General features: G+C 41.0%; 1 protein-coding gene across 1 annotated transcript in view; it reads left to right on the forward strand.

Moving 5' to 3' along the window:
- Positions 1-12,471: 12,471 nt before the first annotated feature.
- Positions 12,472-18,632, forward strand: part of Acvr1 (activin A receptor type 1) — a 69,230-nt gene continuing 63,069 nt past the window's right edge. The window contains exon 1 of the mRNA XM_028769165.1: positions 12,472-12,717. The gene's annotated coding sequence lies outside the window, so the exon portion shown is untranslated. The remainder of the gene's footprint in view (positions 12,718-18,632) is intronic.

Below are 18,632 nucleotides of genomic sequence, written 5' to 3' on the forward strand. Positions count from 1 at the left end.
TTCAGAAGTAGAATTAGGGTATATTTTATTGGTGTGTGTGTGTGCATGTATGTGTGTACATGCATGTATGTGTGTGTCTGAGTGTTTTGCGTGTGGATGTATGTGTGTGTATGTGTGTGTATGTGTGTGTATCTGTGTGTGTGTGTGTGTGTGATTGGAAAGTCCATTCAAAATTATATTTAAAATAAAAGAGTTTCCATACTCTTTATGTGAACAAAGAACATAACAATGGGAGGAAGCTGCATGGTGTGTTAAGCCAGCTTAGGGCTGGCAGTAAGTTCTAAGAGACTCAGTAGAACCAGTGGTGTGTCTTGTCTTAAAATAAGCCTGGCTGCAGGTCAGTATAGGCATAAGAAAGGAATGTGCTTCAGCTTAAACTCCAGGGACTGCCACTGGCCCTTGATGCATTCAACGTTAAAACTTAGAAGCTAGCCCTTTCCTTTCTGCCAATGTTAGAAGAAAACGAGCCATTTTTAAAACCACAGAGATTAACACTCCCCCCTTGGGACCTAAAAAGTAGAAAGGCCAAGTCAGAGAGTAAATGCTCATGCAATGGACTAGGGCTTAGTCATCTGAAACAGACAGGGGGTTATTCTAAGAATTGTTGACAGTAGTGAGCCATAAACACAAGGACTGCTAAGGTTATTTCCATTCTGTATCCATTGTACTTTCATGTCCTCTCTTTAAAGAGTTAATTGTATGTATGTATGTATGTATGTATGTATGTATGTATGTATGTATGGGTATGTGTTTGGGTGTATGTTTGTGAGTGAGGTGCCCACAGTATGTATGTATGTATGTATGTATGTATGTATGTATGTATGTATGGCTGGGTATGTGTTTAGGTGTATGTTTGTGAGTGAGGTGCCCACAGAGGCCACAGATGAGATTAATTACTGGCAGTTGTAAGCTCCACAGCATGGGTGCTGGGGACCGGACCAGCTCAGGTCCTCTGCCTCAGCTGTACAAGTTCCGAACCACTGAGCATGTCTCCAGCCCTTCGCATCCTATCTCAATGGAAACAGTTCTGAAAGTATGAGCCATATTTTGCCCTGTCTATCTCAATGAGATTCCACTTTGCATTACTCACCCTATTCCCATATAGCCACTGGGAAGGACCAGCAGGCTCCATGTCCACTGCCCCTGCTGTTTTGGAAAATCTGTGCCTGACTCCTCTTCCACCTACTAAACTCAGATAGTCTCTGGGCATCTGGAACTGGAAGCTATACGAAGCCAACTTGTGCAGATAGTGCTGGTTAATTGTTATATTCCTTCTGTTAGAACTTCATTGAGAGAGCATTAGCACCTGGGGAGACATTGGGATATCAGATTAATTCTAGTTTTTCTTGAATTAAAATATTACATTTTGTCTGGTTTTGTGGATTAAACCTAGGCCCTTGCATGTACTGGGTAAGTGCTCTGGCACTGACCTATACCCTACCTCTTGCGTTTCTTCTTAGACTCAGGTATAGCATAAAGCGTGGTCTCTCTCTCTCTCTCTCTCTCTCTCTCACACACACACACACACACACACACACACATACACACTCACACACTCAAACTGGACAGAAACCTAGAGGCACATGCTGATGCAGAGACCATGGAAGAGTGCTGTTTACTGGCTTGTTCCCCATGGCTTGCTCAGCCTGATTTCTTATAGAACCCAGCACAACCAGCCCAGGGATGGCCCCACCCACAATGGGCTGGATCCTTCAATATCAATCACTCATTAAGAAAATGCCCTAGAGGCTTGCCTTCAGCCAGATCTTATGGAGCCATTTTCTCCGTTGAGGTTGTCTCTCAGGTGACACTAGCTTGTGCCAAGTTGACATTAAAAACCAACCAGTATATACAAATGCATATAAGTTTTTTTTTTTAATAATTGGACAAAGAGAGATCATTTTAATTAAGAATGATAGGAAAACTTTTGTGAAGTTGGTTGTGGTGATGCATACCTGTAATGTCAGTACGTGGGAGACTGTAACAGGAGGATTGCATGTTTGAGGCCAGTCATGGTCACACAGCAAGTTCAAGGACAGCCCAAGATACGTAATGAAACAGTCTCAAACAATCGTGCAGTCAATCAAACCAAACCACTCTGTGAATGAGGTTCTGAACTGGGGGTAGAGCCCTTGCCTGGCATTCGTAAGGCCCTGGACGAATTTACATTAGTCATTTTGTCACCTTTGGGAATTGGGTTATTGATGGTAAATATAGATTGTCCCTATCAGTTGTCAGGAAAGATGCATCTTCAGAGATGTGACATTGCAAATGACCAGAACGCAGTGCTTTAGCTGGTGCTGATGTAAATTAAGCACAGGTGTGGAAGCCAGAGGCTTGTGATGAAGAGTGTGAATGTCGCCAATAGCAGGCATGTTTCATTTTTTTTTAAAAGATGAATCTATCAAAATGAGGCTGGGTGCAAAACTATCCTAATTAATAATAACCCCAAATCAAGAGCCTGTCATTCTGTTAGTGGACTGAATGCTTAATGGCATGAAACTAAAGTGTGGAAAAAACATCTGTGCTTTCTGGTTACTGATATAAAATTGCTTGAGATATGGAAGCTGGGTATTCAAGTAGCAAAGATAATGTAGTCTTTGTGATGGCATGTATTCTGGAAATAGGCCCATCTCTAGCCTTTCACCCGTATTATCTCCCCTTTGAAGTATCATTGGAACTTAACAGAGCCTCCTGAGGGGTTTCTCCCAACTCTGGTAGATGAGCTACAGGTCCCCCATCCCTTCTTTCAGTTATCTCCCAATGCCTCATGAGTCCTTCCTTAGATACTGTCCCATGTTAATTATGCCAGCCTATAGCCCTCCTTTGGTATACAGATACACACAGCAAAGCAAATACTGTTAGAGGAAACTGTAATGAGCATACCATTGTTATACTGTGTGTTAATCAGCATTCCTTTACTATGACAAAATACCAGAAGAGATCGGCTCTTAAAGAAGAAAGGTTTATTTTGGCTCACAGCTTTATTCTGTGTTTAGAGTTAAGGTAGCATGGTTGGTTTTGATGGGAACACAGTGAATGGAAGAGGTGTGTTCACTGCTTGTGTTGGAGTGAGGGTAGGAGATAAATAAAGCTGCCAATGTTCCCTGCAAGGATATGTGCCTCAATAACCCGATTTCCTTCCACTTGGCCCCCCTGCTAAAGAGTCCACGAAGCCCTAATAGGGCCACAGACTGGCAGCCATGTCTTTAATACATGGGGTGTTGTTATTTACAATCCATAGTATAAAAGAAGGAAGACCACAACTTTTCTCACTGCAGACCCTTTCCTTCCAATTTGATAAGCACATTTGGAAGGAGGCCAGTGAGAGATGGCCTGGGTGCAGGAATCGTATGAGGCATAGCTCCAAATGATCATCTCAAGGATAATTTTCTGGGAAAAAAATGAGCAGTTTTCTTGTAAGATGAAGCATCTCCTTTTTAAATTTTACTGACAGCATCTTAGTTTCCAGTAACTTTGCATCGTTAGCATGATGTCTGAAGGTTGCTTCCCAGTCCTGCCCTCTTCTGTGATTTAGAAAGATTAGGCCCGCCTAAAACTAGAACTTCTTTGTTCTACAGTGTGAGTGGAAGCCATGGGTGACTGTATATGTTCAGTGTTCATACCTTTTTGTATAAAATAAGGAGTATTTGTAGCTCACTTTTAGTAAGTTAGCACTGGAATGTGTGTATGTGTTGTATGTATGTATTGCTTTGACTTAAAAGTGAGGACAATATTAAAAGAGGATTCCAGAAGACCTACTCCCTTCTTGCCATTAGCATAACTCTTTCTCATCGTTTATATTTTTGGAGGTTTCCTCATGCTTTGATCAGGATATACCAGTTGATTGATTCATTGACATCTGTTAAGGAGCCGTCGTCATTTAGAAGATGGTTCCTGATGTTTCGCAGGTGAAAATACTACTTACCATTGATAGTCCACACACCCTGAAGGGAAACAGAGATGGAGATGGAATTGAAATGGTGAAGACCGTTCTGAGAGCCATGGTGGTAGAGATAGAGTGCCGGTGAGAGGGCGTGGATCTTAGTGAGCGTGTGGACTCGGGGCGTCAGCAGGTGAAGCTGAAGCTGACCTGAAGCAGTGGACTTTGCCAGATTTCCAGGAAAAAGTCATTCCAGGCAGCCAGTCACACAGGTGGTTGAGATATCAATAATGCCTAGCTTTGGGGTGCCGCATGTGTTCTTATGCCTGTCCAGGGCTGAATTCGGCAGGCATCCAGTTTTTCTACATCTCTTTTGGAGCTTGTTGTTCACTTATCCCTCAATTGGTAAGCAAATTAAATTCCAAGCAAATCTTTGAGTTAAGAACGGCTACGTTACATGAAAACTGTTTTTACAATTTTTTTTTTTTAACGAGTGGGTTGTTGCCATCCTCGGTACAGAAGAAGATTGGAAAACCATCTTTAATTAAAGAGTATCCCTTTTTAGTGTAATTCTTAAAGAGGCCTGCTAGCAATAGTAAAAGAAATATCTAAGTAGGGAAGTTTTGAGCTAGTGGGGAGTTTAGTGACTCGGGATACTGAAGTTCATAGTAAGAGGCGTTAGGTATCAGAGAGGGTGAATGACTTCCCAGAATCACATGGCACAGGCTCAGAGGAATATTAGGTTATCAGTTCAGTGCTTGTTCCACTAGACCTTGCTAAGACATATGCAATCCCATAGAGATGTAAGGCTCCTATGGAGGACTTTGGTACATACCTATACAATCAGTGGTAGATGCAGAGTTGATTCTTTATTTTTTTTTCCACCCTCCTGGGAATCATCACCAATTGATTCTTGATTTTTGTTTTATGTAAACTCACTGTACAGAGGGCTGATAAGTGCTTGTTGATTTGTTTTGGAAAGGATATGACCCAGTTATAAAAACCTAAGATCAGTAAGTGAGCTAGCACATCTATAATCCTTGACATTTGGAAGCCTGGAGAAGCCAGGGAGTGGGGCCAGACAATAGGACCCTGCCTCAAAACAACAGCAAACCAAACAAAATGATATAAAGAGCTTATGTTTCTCCTTATTCTATTTATTTTTTTGAGAGAGTGTTTTTATTTTATAGCCCAAGCTGGCCTAGAACTGGGAGTAAGCCTTTTGCTTCAGCACCCTAAATTTTGGGATCATGGGTTTACCACAGCACACTTAGCTTTGAGGCTGTATCTCTCATCAAGAGGCTTGTGGGGTAGTTGTTCAGATTGTTCATTACAGAACTGGCAACTACTTACAAGGTCTACAGCTTGTCTGACACAATTACAAGGAGGTGAACACATACGTGCAAAAAGCAAGGTTGCATAAATCATGGTTCATATTTTATTTTTAACTTTATTGGACTTCCATCCTCCCCCTCTTACTCTCGTGTTCTTGGCATAGGGTCAGGTGCCTTAGTAGCCGTGGGAATGTCTATATGTCTATACGCTTGTGGGCAGATAATAGTTCCAATGAGAACAAATAGGATAGAATGTTGAATTGTTCTCCAGTCATTGTTGTTGAAGCTTAGTTATGGAAGTGACATGATGAACATTTAGGTTAGTAGGTGACATACATATGGTAAGAAGGTTTAGGAATCTTTGGTTCTTTATGTCCCTGCTTTGGGTCTGTAGCTCAGGTAGGACACGCCACAGTGGCTCTAAGTATGAATTTGCCATTGTGAGTGCATTTGTTTTTTCTGTAATTTAGACTCTGCCTAAACCCTATAGATTTCCATCAGGTGTGATGTTAGACCAGGAGTTTGGGGATAGGAGGAAGATGTTGGAGGCAGAGTCCCTGCTTGCTGGAGTGGTTTTCCTTAGCACCCCAGAATAAAGCTGAGCAGATCCAAAATGCCAGACACCCCATTAGAAAACCAGAAAATCTGGTCCTGGCCCAGTGGGTGGCATCACTTCGAACTCTTTGTGAAGGTGCTTTGAGATCCAGGCTGATGAAAGCCTGGATGTTGTTATGTGTGAAGGTAATCATCAAGGATTACTGTGTTCCGGTGGTGAGTCAACAGTTAAAACAAGAGCACCTTATGGTGGGGAGGGTGGTGCTGGGGTGGGATGCATCCCAACAGTCTGAAAAGGAATCTGCTTACCAGTCAAAGTCTGGTTCCATTCAAGGGTAGTGGGGAGAATGCACATGTACATTCAAACACACATATTAAGCAAGTAGACATCTTTGGGCACGGATAAGAGGAGAGACCAGGGATGGGGAAGAATGGAAGAGTGAGCTGAGTGGGCTGCCTGGGAGGGGTGTCTTTCTGTCTTGCTAGACTCTTCCTCTCTGAAGTCACACCTCTTCCAATAGTGAGGAGGTAAGTTTGGGGTGGGAATGGGCTTCCATTTTAGTTTCTAACCTTTGTTACTATGATTACTTACTTAGTCTATTGTATATGTGTTAGTGTTTTGCCTGCATGCATGTCTGTGTACCATGTGTATGTCTGGTGCCTATGGAGGCCAGAAGTGGATGTTGGATTCCCCGGAACTGGAGTTATGGATGGTTGTGAGCTGCCCTGTAGGTGCTGGGACTGAACCAAGGTCCTTTGGAAGGGCAGAAAGTGCCACTGTGTCTTCCCTCCAGCCCTGGTTTTATTTAGGGTCTTAAGAAGTCTTTTGCGCTTCTTCTGGTGCTTACTGGATTCTCAGTGTTTCCTGTCTCCCTTCTCAGGTTTTTGTGTGGAACCGTTTACAAAACCTACTTAAATATAGCAACCATAGATCAAAGCAGTCAGGTCTCAGCCTTTTCACAGTCCAGCTGCAGTGGGTCTCATTGGTACTTGTTTTCACTCCTTAAGTATTGAGTTTATAATAAGCTGGCAGTAATGAGCCACTGAGCGCCATAACCTTCAAATGTGGCCACTCTGCAGGGAAGCCAGGATGCTGGCTTTGCCTGTAGGAGACTGCTGCATGAATTGTTGGGTCAGACCACGTGACAGAGGGTTGGCAGGGCTGAGCTCCAATGCAGGGCTCTGGTGGAAGCCTGGAGCTCTACTATGGCCCGTTGCCTTTGTTCTCTCAAGTTTCATCCTTGAACCTCTTTATGTTTCTGGCACAAGTAAATGGGTCTTTGGTTGGACAAATGAAAAGGATTTTGATGGACCGCCAAACCACTTCAATGGAGAATTTGGAGGTTACAAAATATAAGCAGGTTATCTTCAGAAGTGTAGTCTGGTACTTAATTATACCAAGTAATTAAGTAATCCACCATGAGTCCCCCTCCTCAGCCAAATTATACATTAAATTCTAGAGGAGAGTCTCTCCGATGGTTGGGCCTTAAGTCAAGTCCCTGGGAGTATACAGCCATCAGTGTATCTTTGGCTGGTCTGTAGGCTGGGGGCAGACTTACATGTTTTACCTTAAAACACCCTGGAGATTTTTATTTTATTTTTCACATTGTGCCATCTTTCCCTAACCCTTTCTTCTTCTCCTTTTAGAAATCGAATGTTTGTTTCCTACCTGTGCATAGACATATGCCTGGAGGGATGATGGCACTTCTGTGATTGAATTCTTCCCGAAGACTTCTTGGATAGTGTACTCTATCTGTTTTTCCAGAACCTAAGAAAAATCAGTTATCAAAGGAATAGAAAAATGCATTATAATTCTTCTATGAGAGTTAGACGTGTCAACACAGAGGGGTTAGTAGATAAGGAGCATCTGCTGATGTCAATGTGAAGAAAGACTAGAAGAGCCCTGTGGGTTGAAGGATTGGATAGATTGCCATATTTTGGAGTCAGGGCGGGAGAGGCACGTAGGAGAGACTCGGTCACGACTGCTTGTAGCTGTTGCTATGTTATAAGTGTGTGTTTGTGGCCCAGTCTGCTAGTCTTGGTGAGTCATCCTTGCAAATAAAATCAGTTTATATGCATAGCATACTGTATACAAATCCTAAATGTGGCATTCCAAGAAATAAGTTGCAGAAGCAAAATACATCTTTAACTTGGCAGCTTTAACATTCAGCTATGCGTACTACTGTTAACGTGGCTCGTGGATTTGAATGTAGGTTATTGTATAGGTCAGCAAACTTTATCTCCGAAGGGCTAGATAGTAAATATTTTATGCCTTGCAAGCCATAAGGACTGTGTCACAACTATCAGCTCTGCCATTTCAGTGTGAAAGCAGCCAACATACTATATGTAAAATGAACACATGTGTCTGTTCCAGTAAAACTCTTATTTATAAAAGCAGACTGTAGGCTCCACTTTGCTTGCTATTAGAATACTATTCAGTAATGTTTGCAAGTGTCTACCAGACCTTAATATTTCTTATAGGCCATAATCTTTTGCAAATATCTCCAAGTACATTGTCTTATTTAACAGTGTCTTCACTTGTCCACGAGAAAGAAACGTTTGGATTTCATCATCATTGTCATCCTTGTCATCATCATCATCATTATTATTACTGAGATTGGTCTATATTCTGGTTCTCAAGCTGATCTTCAATCACTGGCTCAACCCCTCCTCCACCCCCTTTATTTCTCAGCCTCTGGAGTAGCTGAGGTGACACAGGTGTATGCAACCATATCTGGTTTGTTTGGAAACAATTTAAGAATGATTTTTTTTTGAATTTAAGAAATACCCATATTTCCTTCCCAATCCCGAGATTAAAATTGTTAAGATTTTGAAAGTAAGGGAGCATCCGCCCTGCTCTGTACCCTTTCATTTGCCTAGCAGTGACGGACAACTTTTGGCCACTCTCCATCTCCTTCTCAGTCCTTTAGGGCTGCCGATGTTCAGAGCATGTGACGTACGTTTTCTCTTTTCATTGAGCTGTTGGGGATTTTAGGAACTGGTTAATGTCCTTCTGCCTTCTTTACCTATCCAGAATTAATTCTACTAGTAATGGTAGACTAGACCTTTCTCTCTCACCAGCCAGAGTAGATTGTTTTTGAAGGAGTCTTAAAGGATGCACCACTAAGCTATTTACCCAGCCCCACAGTACCTTTGTGTTGGAGTAAAAGGACATGGTAGTGCCATGCAAATGATTAGTGCCATTATTTGGAGTTGCTAGGTTTTATAGTTTCCTTACCGTGATACTTTACCCAGTTAGAAAAAGAAACTTAAGAAAATCATCTCTGAACATTCAGTTCTACAGTTCTATACAAAACCAACCAAGAGACAGTTTAAGTTGATGGCCTAAACTTTAAACTTTAAGTTGAGGGCCTAAACTTTTGGAGTCAGAAAAATATGATTTCTGGTCTGACCATTTATTAGAAACATGACATGGTCACTTACTTTGAGTGTCTGAATGTAACTTTCTTATGTATACGACAGGAATTGTACTCCCATTCATGTTTGCTGTAGTTGATAAGATTAAGTCGGACAACATAAATAATGTGATTAACTAGTCTAGCCAAAGCTAGATGCCTAGCAACTCTCCAAGGTGAGAGCTATTTATATTTACTGTTTCATGGGGTGAAAAAGCTGACAAATGTTAAATGATGTAGGAAGGTCATAGCTTGCCTACTTCCAAGTCTATGTTCTTATATGAGATCCTACTTCTTTAGGTAATTTGTCTAATAAGTGCTGTAGTTTATTTAGATAATATGGCTAGATGGGTAGAATGCACAGATATGAGATTGTTTCAAGAAAGACAGAAACTCTCAATATTCGGAAGCCATGATTACTAGAAGTCAAGGATATGGTTTTAACGAAAGAGTTGAGACTTGTTCTGATTTTGCTTTTCTGTTGCTTATTTTCCTAATTGTAAGTGTTCTCTGCATTAGCTCATTCTCAAGTGCCAGTGTTCTGCATAGACTTTTAAATCCAATCATGCTCTTTTAAACTTCAGTACAACAAACATATGACCATGTTAAGTAGCCAACATTGCAGTTAGAAAGTTGGATTGGATTTCTCTCTTTCCCCCCTTGAGACTACTCTCCCCTCCTTAACAGGAACATGTCAGGATTTATGGGTTAGGTTTTCACATGGCTTGGTTAGCTGCCAGTGGCTAAAACTCATAGTCAAGCAAATATGTTGGTCAAACTTTTTTAAGAAAAAAAAAAACTTAGGCCTCAATAAAACTCTAGTTCAAGTTGTTGAAATTTGTTATATAATTATCTTATAGCACAGATTTTAATTAGTACATAAGACTTTAGTTTGTATTATATTTGAAATGGCTCAAGGTTTTGAATACGGCCATTTTTGTTTGCCTTTCATTTCTGCCCAGGTTGCTTACTGACATGAAAGTTATGTGTAGGCAGATAGGCTCTATACAAACATTTGATGACTTTGATATTCAGGGTTTGTTCAACACTTGAATTCTTTATTTTACCATTCTTGCAAACTTTTTATTTTTACCTATTTAGTGTTTTAAATGTATTTATTTCATGTGGATGAATTTTGGCCTGAATGTATATGTGTGTGCACCATTTGTGTGCCTGGGGGCGGTGGATGTAAGAAGAAGATACTGGATCATCTAGAACAGGAGTCATGGATGGTTATAAACCAACATGTGGATGCTAAGAACTAAATTCTGGTCTTCTACAAGAGAAACAAGTGCTCTTACCTACTGAGTTATCTTTCCAACCCTTTTACCAAATAGTTTTCATATAGTACATCACAGTTTTGACTTCAATCTACAGGTCTTTAGATAGCCTAGAACATTTGGCAATAAACATTCAGTTATGCTTAAATTTTATTTTTGACTCTTATCCTGTAACTTTTGAGCACCAACAGTATACTAAGTATTGTGAAGGAAGAATGTAATATGTAATCTGTACCTGGTTTTAAACTGGTTTGGGGATAAGTCCACTTTACAGTACAGAATTGGGCACCATATTGAGCCATATAAAATATAAATACCCAAAAATCTGAGTGAGAAAGACCTGGAAGATGCAATAGTAGAGAAGGCTGAATGGTGGAAGGGAATGTGACACTGTTGAAGGACAGTAAGGAATTCCATGTGGTAAAGACGACAGGTTGTAGGGGTAGTAGTTTAATAGGAGACCAGGGCGGGAAATAGCACTCAGTAGCACTGGTTTTTAAACAGAGAATTGCAAAGCTAGACAAGAAACAAACAAATAAATGTCGGTATTAATTTATCATTTATTAGTTTTTAAAATTATTACTACCTACTACTAACTACTACTACTAACTACTACTACTACTACGACTACTACCTTCTTGCTAATCTGCACCAACCACTGTTGCAGCAGCAGCATGTTCTTAGTAGCTGGCCCGTAGATGATATCTTAGTAGCTTGACAGACCAGTAAACAGCTTCGGCTAACCCACTCCTAAAACACAGAGCAAGCACACAAAGCAACCTTCTTCTGAACCTGTTATATTTCGTTAGCACCAGAAGGCCAGAGAAGTACCATTATTCAATAGTTCACTGAAACTCAAGGGTTTGTGGGAGAAGACTATTTTTAAGGTACCCACTTGAGGAATGATCATCACCTTGGCTTTGTCACATGATTGCCGGGAATGGCCAATTTCTGGTTGATGCCACTACAGAGAGATCTTTTTAAAATGTGTCTTGTTTTGGGTGTGCCATTTACGTGTCTAAACTTTTCTTTCAAGTGGATTGAGATCCTCAGCTTAAGCCGAAGTGAGGCATGGTGTGATAGCATCTGTGAAACTTTTCTCTTGAATTCCAGGGTAGATGGAAGGTTTTCTTTTTCACATGGTTATTTAGGAATGCTGTATTGTAGGTTTGTTTTTCTACGGGATTTATTTACACAAGAGCTTTCTTGGCAAAGCTTTCCTTGAGATTAAAAACCAGGGAGCTGTTTTCTGAGGGGAGCATGGGGTCTGGTGCTTTGACTAACGATCTGAATGGGAAAGTTTGATTCTAATAGAAATTTCCTCTTCCTCTGGCAAACGGTGTTTTTCATTTTTCAGGTCTTCCTAAAGGAAAAGGGAGTTTGGGTGGTTTTTGTTTTTCGTTAGTTATCTGGAGCCCCTTCCCTTCCGTTTGTGCTTGGTCCCCACCATTGTTTTAGGAGTCTTTGAACTGTATTATCTGCTACAGAGAATGTTGCTTGAAGGTGGACCAAATCCAGCAATTTCTCTGAACTTATTCAAGAACTTAGTTAGCTGGTATAGTGTTGTCTTTAGGTAGGGACCACCATTCTAGAGAAGGAGACATCATCTTATCTTTCATACTGTGCAGACTTTTTCTTTCTTTCTTTCTTTTTTTTTAAGCGTATGAAATAATATTCATAGCCATTTTCTGTTTGACTGTCTCAGGATGGTTTAGAGTAGGTGGCATATGGGCTTTAAAGCAATTTGACTTTGAATTACTAACCTCTTACTGGGTTTGTGTCATTTATAAAAATATTTAAAGAGCAACGCAGCTCTCTGACCTCAACACATGCATATTAGCATTTCAGATTTTCCGGCCTTGGTTCTCTTGCTAATAGGCTGTCACTTTATGGTTCCAATGGAGAAGCTTGTCAAGTATACTTCCTTTAGCCAACACTGAAATGCAGTGATCTCCTCTGCTTAGCAGATTTCTTTCTTCTTTCCCTCTGCAGCCTCCAGTGCTCCTGAGCTTGTCTGGCCATAGGGAGCCTGCTGGGGGAACTTACAGCTTAAGAAGACTCCTGGACTGTCTCCCTTTGAGCAGTCAGTGCCTCTCTGCTGGAGGACCTGGGCTGGGTGTGCCCGGGAGCTGGCTTTAACTGTAGCTGTGTCTGACTTTCCCTGGACCTCACGGAACAGCGGTGCCAGCGACACAGCTTTCCAACACATCACCTCTTTCATGCTGTTTGGCACAGATCAAATCTATAGGGTAAGTTCTCTGCCATGGTGTTGATTTGGTTGTCTTACATAATTCTAATACAAGAAAGTTTGGGGCAGTAGTTCTTGCATGGGTCTGATTGGCAAGGCTTTTTTTTTTTTCCCACTGGGTCACAGTGTCACATTCTTCAACTCTGGGCAAGCTGTTGAAATGCTACCAGGGTGTCTCTATATAGAACATGCCTCCTCCCCTTGTTTCCTGAGAGGACCACAATACTTATTTTTTTCTTTCTTCCTCACCTTTTCCACATATGAACCTATTTACTTATAGAACTGTTTTGTGTAGAAAACACACATATCAACTGTTCTAAAACTGGTGAACCATGATTAGATATTGTGTCTTCTCCGCTGCACTTGATACTTTGTAGGATTTAATTTGAGTGTAAGTAATGCTTCCTCAGTGTCCTTTTCATGACAGTCACATAGTAAGAACCAGCACTCCAGTGGCAAGTTAGCCTATAATTTAAAGAGGGTAGGGAAAGCAGACCTCTCAGCTCAGGGAACTAAATGAGCCTAGGCTTGTGGACATTGGGCTCTTCAGGCTGTGACTGCATTTTCTTTTTCTTTTTTTCATATTTTTTATATTATTATTTTATTTACATTTCAAATGTTACCCTCTTCCCAGTTTCCCCCCCACAATCCCCCTACCCCCTCTCCTCACCCTCTGCCTCTCTTGAGTGTACTTCCTTACCCACCCATATACCCACTCCGGTCTCAGCACCCCCTATGCTGGGGCATTGAGCCTTCACCGGACCAAGGACCTCCCCTCCCATTGATGCCAGATAAGGCCATTCTCTGTTACATATGTGGCTGGAGCCATGGGTCCCTCCATGTGAACTCTTTGGTTGGTAGTTTAGTCCCTGGGAGCTTGGGGTGGGGGTGGGGGACTGGTTGTTGTTCTTCCTATGGGATTGCAAACCCCTTTAGCTCCTTCAGTCTTTGTCAACTCCTCCATTGGGGTCCCCATGCTCAGTCCAATGTTTGGCTGTGTACATCTGCATCTGTATTGATCAGGCTCTGGCAAAGCCTCTCAAGGGTCAGCAATACCAGGCTCCTGTCAGCAAGCTCTTCTTGGCATCCGAAATAGTGACTGCATTTTCAAGGCCAGGGAAAGCATGTTTTGGGCTGTTATGAAGGTATTTGTTGGATCTCTTCTTCATTTCCTAAGGTCTAGTAGTTTGTAAACTCTGACTTCCATCCTTCTTGAGATATTCTTCTGCCTAGGTAAAGTGGTGTGAGTCTAACTCACTAACTAACTTAAACTTTAAGAGGAAGTAATGAATAACAGGGGTGCTATTGAGACCATTTTTTTGTTTATTTATTTATTTGCCGGGTGGAGGGGATGGTGGCTGGAGTTAATCACTGACTCTGTCTCAGTTTTGAAACTGAGAGAAAATGACTGGGCTCAGTTTTTTTTTCTCAGGGTGTCCAAGAGTCAGGCTCATTAGAGGAGTTTTCAAATACCTTTCTTTGGGAATGAATATTAGTATTTTTTATTATTGTATACGTTTTTTTAAAGTAGTATAATCAATACACACAAGTTTTAAAAGGCACAAAAGAAGTGTTGCCTGAAAAGCAAGTCTTTTCTGGTTTACACAGACCCCAGCTAATCATCTAACCACCCACTGTTAGTATCCTTTAAAATCTTCCTTCGGAGTGGATGTAACACACACGCATGCAAACTGTAGCTTTGTCTCACAATGGTAATGACATGTGAGTTTTGCTCCGTACAGTTCTTCCCTATGTATCAGTGCTCCGCTCCTTTACAGTGGGTGTGTGGCATTCCATTGGAGGATTGACTATCATGGACCTAGGTAGTTGTATACTGATGCATGCACAGATTATATCCAGCTTTTACCCTTAGGAACAAGGCAGCAGGGAAAGGCCATGTGCGTGCGTGATCTCATATAAGCGTAAATACAGCTGTAGAATCCATTCCCAACAGAGCTGCTGGGGCAAGGAGCATGCACATTTTGATTTCAGAGGCCAGAGGCCGTCTATTGCTAGTTGTTCTGCCCATATTTGGAAAGTTTTAGATTTCTCCACAGAAGTGAGAACACCGCTTCGTTACACCTTTGCCAGCCACAGTGTAACCTACAAACTGATAGGTGCAAATGTCAGTTTAGCATCTCTGTCATTTTCATCCTTCTTTTAATTAACACCATGCACCATGCCCTGGGCTTAAGAACCAGTTACGTTTCTCGTGCTGTTCCCTCTAAATTTGAGTCTTTTGCCCGTTATCCCATCATGCTCTTGATTTTTACTATCGGAATGCTGATTTCTTACAAGAATACAGGTTTTCATGATCAGTTCATACCCTCCCTTCCTTTGCTTCTTGTGGCTTGCACTGTTTGTACTATCTTTGGTCATGTGTATAAAATTTTGCTTTGCGGATTATTAAACATTCCATGTAGTTAGTTAGATGCCTCCATTCAACAAATATTTACCAAATGTCTTTTACATATTAAGATCTTATTCTACGTACCCAGCTGTACAGTAGAAGAGAAAACAGACTCCAGTTTTGTTCAATGAAACTTGGGTTCTAGTGGAGGAGATAGTCGGTAAAACACAGATAGATTTGTAGAGATAAATATACAGTCTGTCATTTTGCGGTGTTGGACATTTGTGTCAGTGAAGACATTTCTCTCAGTGGCAGATTATGAGACCCTGCTTCTGGCTGGTGTGATATGGTTTTTATTTAAGAATTAACTCTTTGCTCTACGTGGAATGCTATGTATAATCCAATTTGATTTCTGTCTAGAAGCTCCATTACTTAGTGTGTGGCTGACCTGCTGTAACCAAGGGACTGAAATACACTGTGATTCTAAGGACACAGACGTTTACTTTTTTTTTTTTTCTCACTGAACAATCCCAGTGTGAAGAAAATAACTGGGTGGAACAGACCTGTCCACCTATGTTGTGAAACTGAGGTTCCTTCTTTCCCATTGGCCAGGAGTGTCACTGTAGTCATTATCTGGAAGGTCTTATCAGGTCCTGTCAGTGGCAGGAACAAAGGCGAAAGTTCAGGGCAAGTGTTAGTTAGGGTTTGCAGAGTTCACTATAGCCTGTGTGGTCAGTGACAACTTAGTCCTGTGGACACACTGGCTTCATTATTTCAGTGCTTTCTTGCTACTGGCAGTCACTGCTTGGTCTTCTGGCAGAGTGACACTGTACTTAGTTTACTAAATAGCTCCAATCTTTTTATTTGCTCACTGTTTATTTTCTCTGAAAATCTTCCCCACACACTTTCTTTGGCATGGCCAAACAGTTCCAGCCTGACCTTGAACTCCAGACCCTTGAGCCTCAGCCTCCTTACTGCTAGGAGTATAGGTCTGTATCACCAGCCTTGACTTCATTTACATATGAATTTCCCTATATATTTTGGCCTATTTCTGGGATTACTTGTAGTTTCAATTAATTTGTCTGTCTGTGCAGATATGAGAACTTAAAACCCTAATATACTTTCTTGGCTATGGAGTCTCCCTGTCTTGCTTTGTTTTATAGGATTTTTATATTTGTTGCTTTATTTGGCTTATGCTTTTTTTTTTTAACCATTTATTTATTTATTTTATGTATGTGAGGGGGCATCAGATCCCATTACTGATGGTTGTTAGCCACCATGTGGTTGCTCGGAATTGAACTCAGGACCTCTGGAAGAGCAGTCAAGTGCTCTTAACCACTGAGCCAACTCTCCAGCCCTTGGCTTATGCTTTTTAAGAATAAAAACATTTAAGAGAGTAATATTCTAATCACCATTTTTCCCATGCAACAAAGAAAGCTGCTAATAGCATGGGGTTTGGCATAAACTTTGTTAGAGGGGGTTCTTATGACCAAGGTGTTAATTTTGGTGATCATGTTTCGTAGTCACTTTGGGAAACACTGATCTGGATGCTGGTCCTTCTGTGTCCTTGGACACTAGAAACTGACATCATTGAAGCAGGTAGGAGGAGTAAGGGCCAGCTTATATGATATGGTGTTAATTTTATATTAATAAGTTATTCTTAGCAAGGGAACTGGTATTGATTTGTTTTTTTTTCTTTCAATTCTATTGAAATTAAACTCAGATCTTGAAAAAAAAAACCCAAATATTCTTAGGTTGAAGTTAAAGAAAATATGTTTCGGAAGCATAGACTTGACTGAAACACAGAAACCTGGACAAAATTTTTCATACTGAATCTGATGTACCTTGCTTGTTTGTATGTGTGTGTGTGTGTGTATGTGTGTGTGTGAAACAGCACACATTCAGCTTTGATCTTTGATTTTTTTTTTTTTTTTAACTGTAAAACTGACTCTTGAAGCTTTGTGGTCTGACAGAACTTTCCCTGGGAAGATGCAGCATGCAGCACATCTGCCCACACCAGATGGGGATTCCACAACAGACCAAAATAAGGACACCATCAAAGTTCTGCTAGGCGAACTGATGACTTTTATTGGTGTTCTGTACAGGAGTATGGGTGAGAGGTTGCTAAATGACTCAAAGACAGCTGTGCTACCAAGGCTCACCCCAGCATGGGTGACAGCTCACAGAGCTAGGAATCTGGAGCATACTGTACAGCATGCAGGCACCACAACAGATTGGAGATTGTCCTTTCCAAGTGACTCTTGTCTAAACCTCTTCTAGGCAGCTCAGCTGGGATTTGTTTTCCAGGCAGCTGGTCTGGTCTCAGAGTCTTCTTGGCAACTCTGCTTGTCTGGACTCTTCTTTGCAGCCCAGCTGCCTTCCGCCCGAGAGGCACTCTCAGCTTTTATTGCTTACTCTAGCAGATAGGTGCCTGGTGAGTCTGGTCAGTTTCAGGGACTTCCTGGAACTATGTTGACTTCTTTCCTGCTTAAGGGGCTTACTTGTGTACTGGAATGTTTCAATCCTAGAGGAAACTGTTACACAACCAACTATCTAGCTTAGTTAATTCTGATAAAGTGAGATTTTTGTGACTTTCACACAGGTCAAGCACATTAGTAATATACAGGGTACAATAATTGTTTCCTTGTCATTTTGTTTTATCATGGAGGGGTCCACACATAGCAGTATGGTTTAGTGTGGCCCCTCCTTCTCCTGTTTGATAAGACTCTCAAACTTCAGATTTTCCCCACAAGATCATTCTTTCTCTATTCATCTGTTAACGAACTCAGCCATTGGACTTCTCATTTTTTTTTTTCTAGATAGACTTTGGTGACACTCTTCTTGCTTTGATTCTCTTTCAACTGGAAATGGCATTTTAGTACTTCAACCTGGGCAGCAGCAATGCTCACTGTTACTAAATGGCTGTTATTTGAAGCTATTTTTTTTTGTGGGCAGGAGCTGGAATCATGAATAAAATATTTCTCCCAAATATTTCCAATTTAAATTTAATTTCAGAGGTTTTTGCTTAAGTGTTGCTGTTACACCCATATCTTCTTTATTTCACACAAAAGACTGGTCCATAGGGACACTGAGGAGCGACAATATTGGCCACAGTTACTTATTTGGTCAGCACTAGGCATATAGCATTGCCAGAATGTTGCAATGCTTACACTGCACCAATATTGACCATTCGAAAAGAACCAATAACTTCCTTTTTTTAAATATACACTGTTCCTAGTCTTCCTCATTTCTCTAGACACAGATTGTTTATAGTCAACAGTTTACCTACTGAGTTTAAAGATTGATTTGATTTTAGATGATATTGGCATAATATCAACTTTGTTGGGTGAGATACTGGGCTTGTAGATGTATCTGTATGTGTATATATCTGTATGTGTATATCTGTATGTGTATATCTGTATGTGTATATCTGTATGTGCATATCTGTATGTGCATATCTGTATCTGTATATCTGTATCTGTATATCTGTATCCGTATCTGTATCCCTATCATCTCTATCTCTACCTCTACCTCTACCTCTACCTCTACCTCTACCTCTACCTCTA

This window comes from Grammomys surdaster, unplaced genomic scaffold (genome assembly GCF_004785775.1).
Source record: "Grammomys surdaster isolate TR1022 unplaced genomic scaffold, NIH_TR_1.0 191, whole genome shotgun sequence".
NCBI lineage: Eukaryota > Metazoa > Chordata > Mammalia > Rodentia > Muridae > Grammomys > Grammomys surdaster.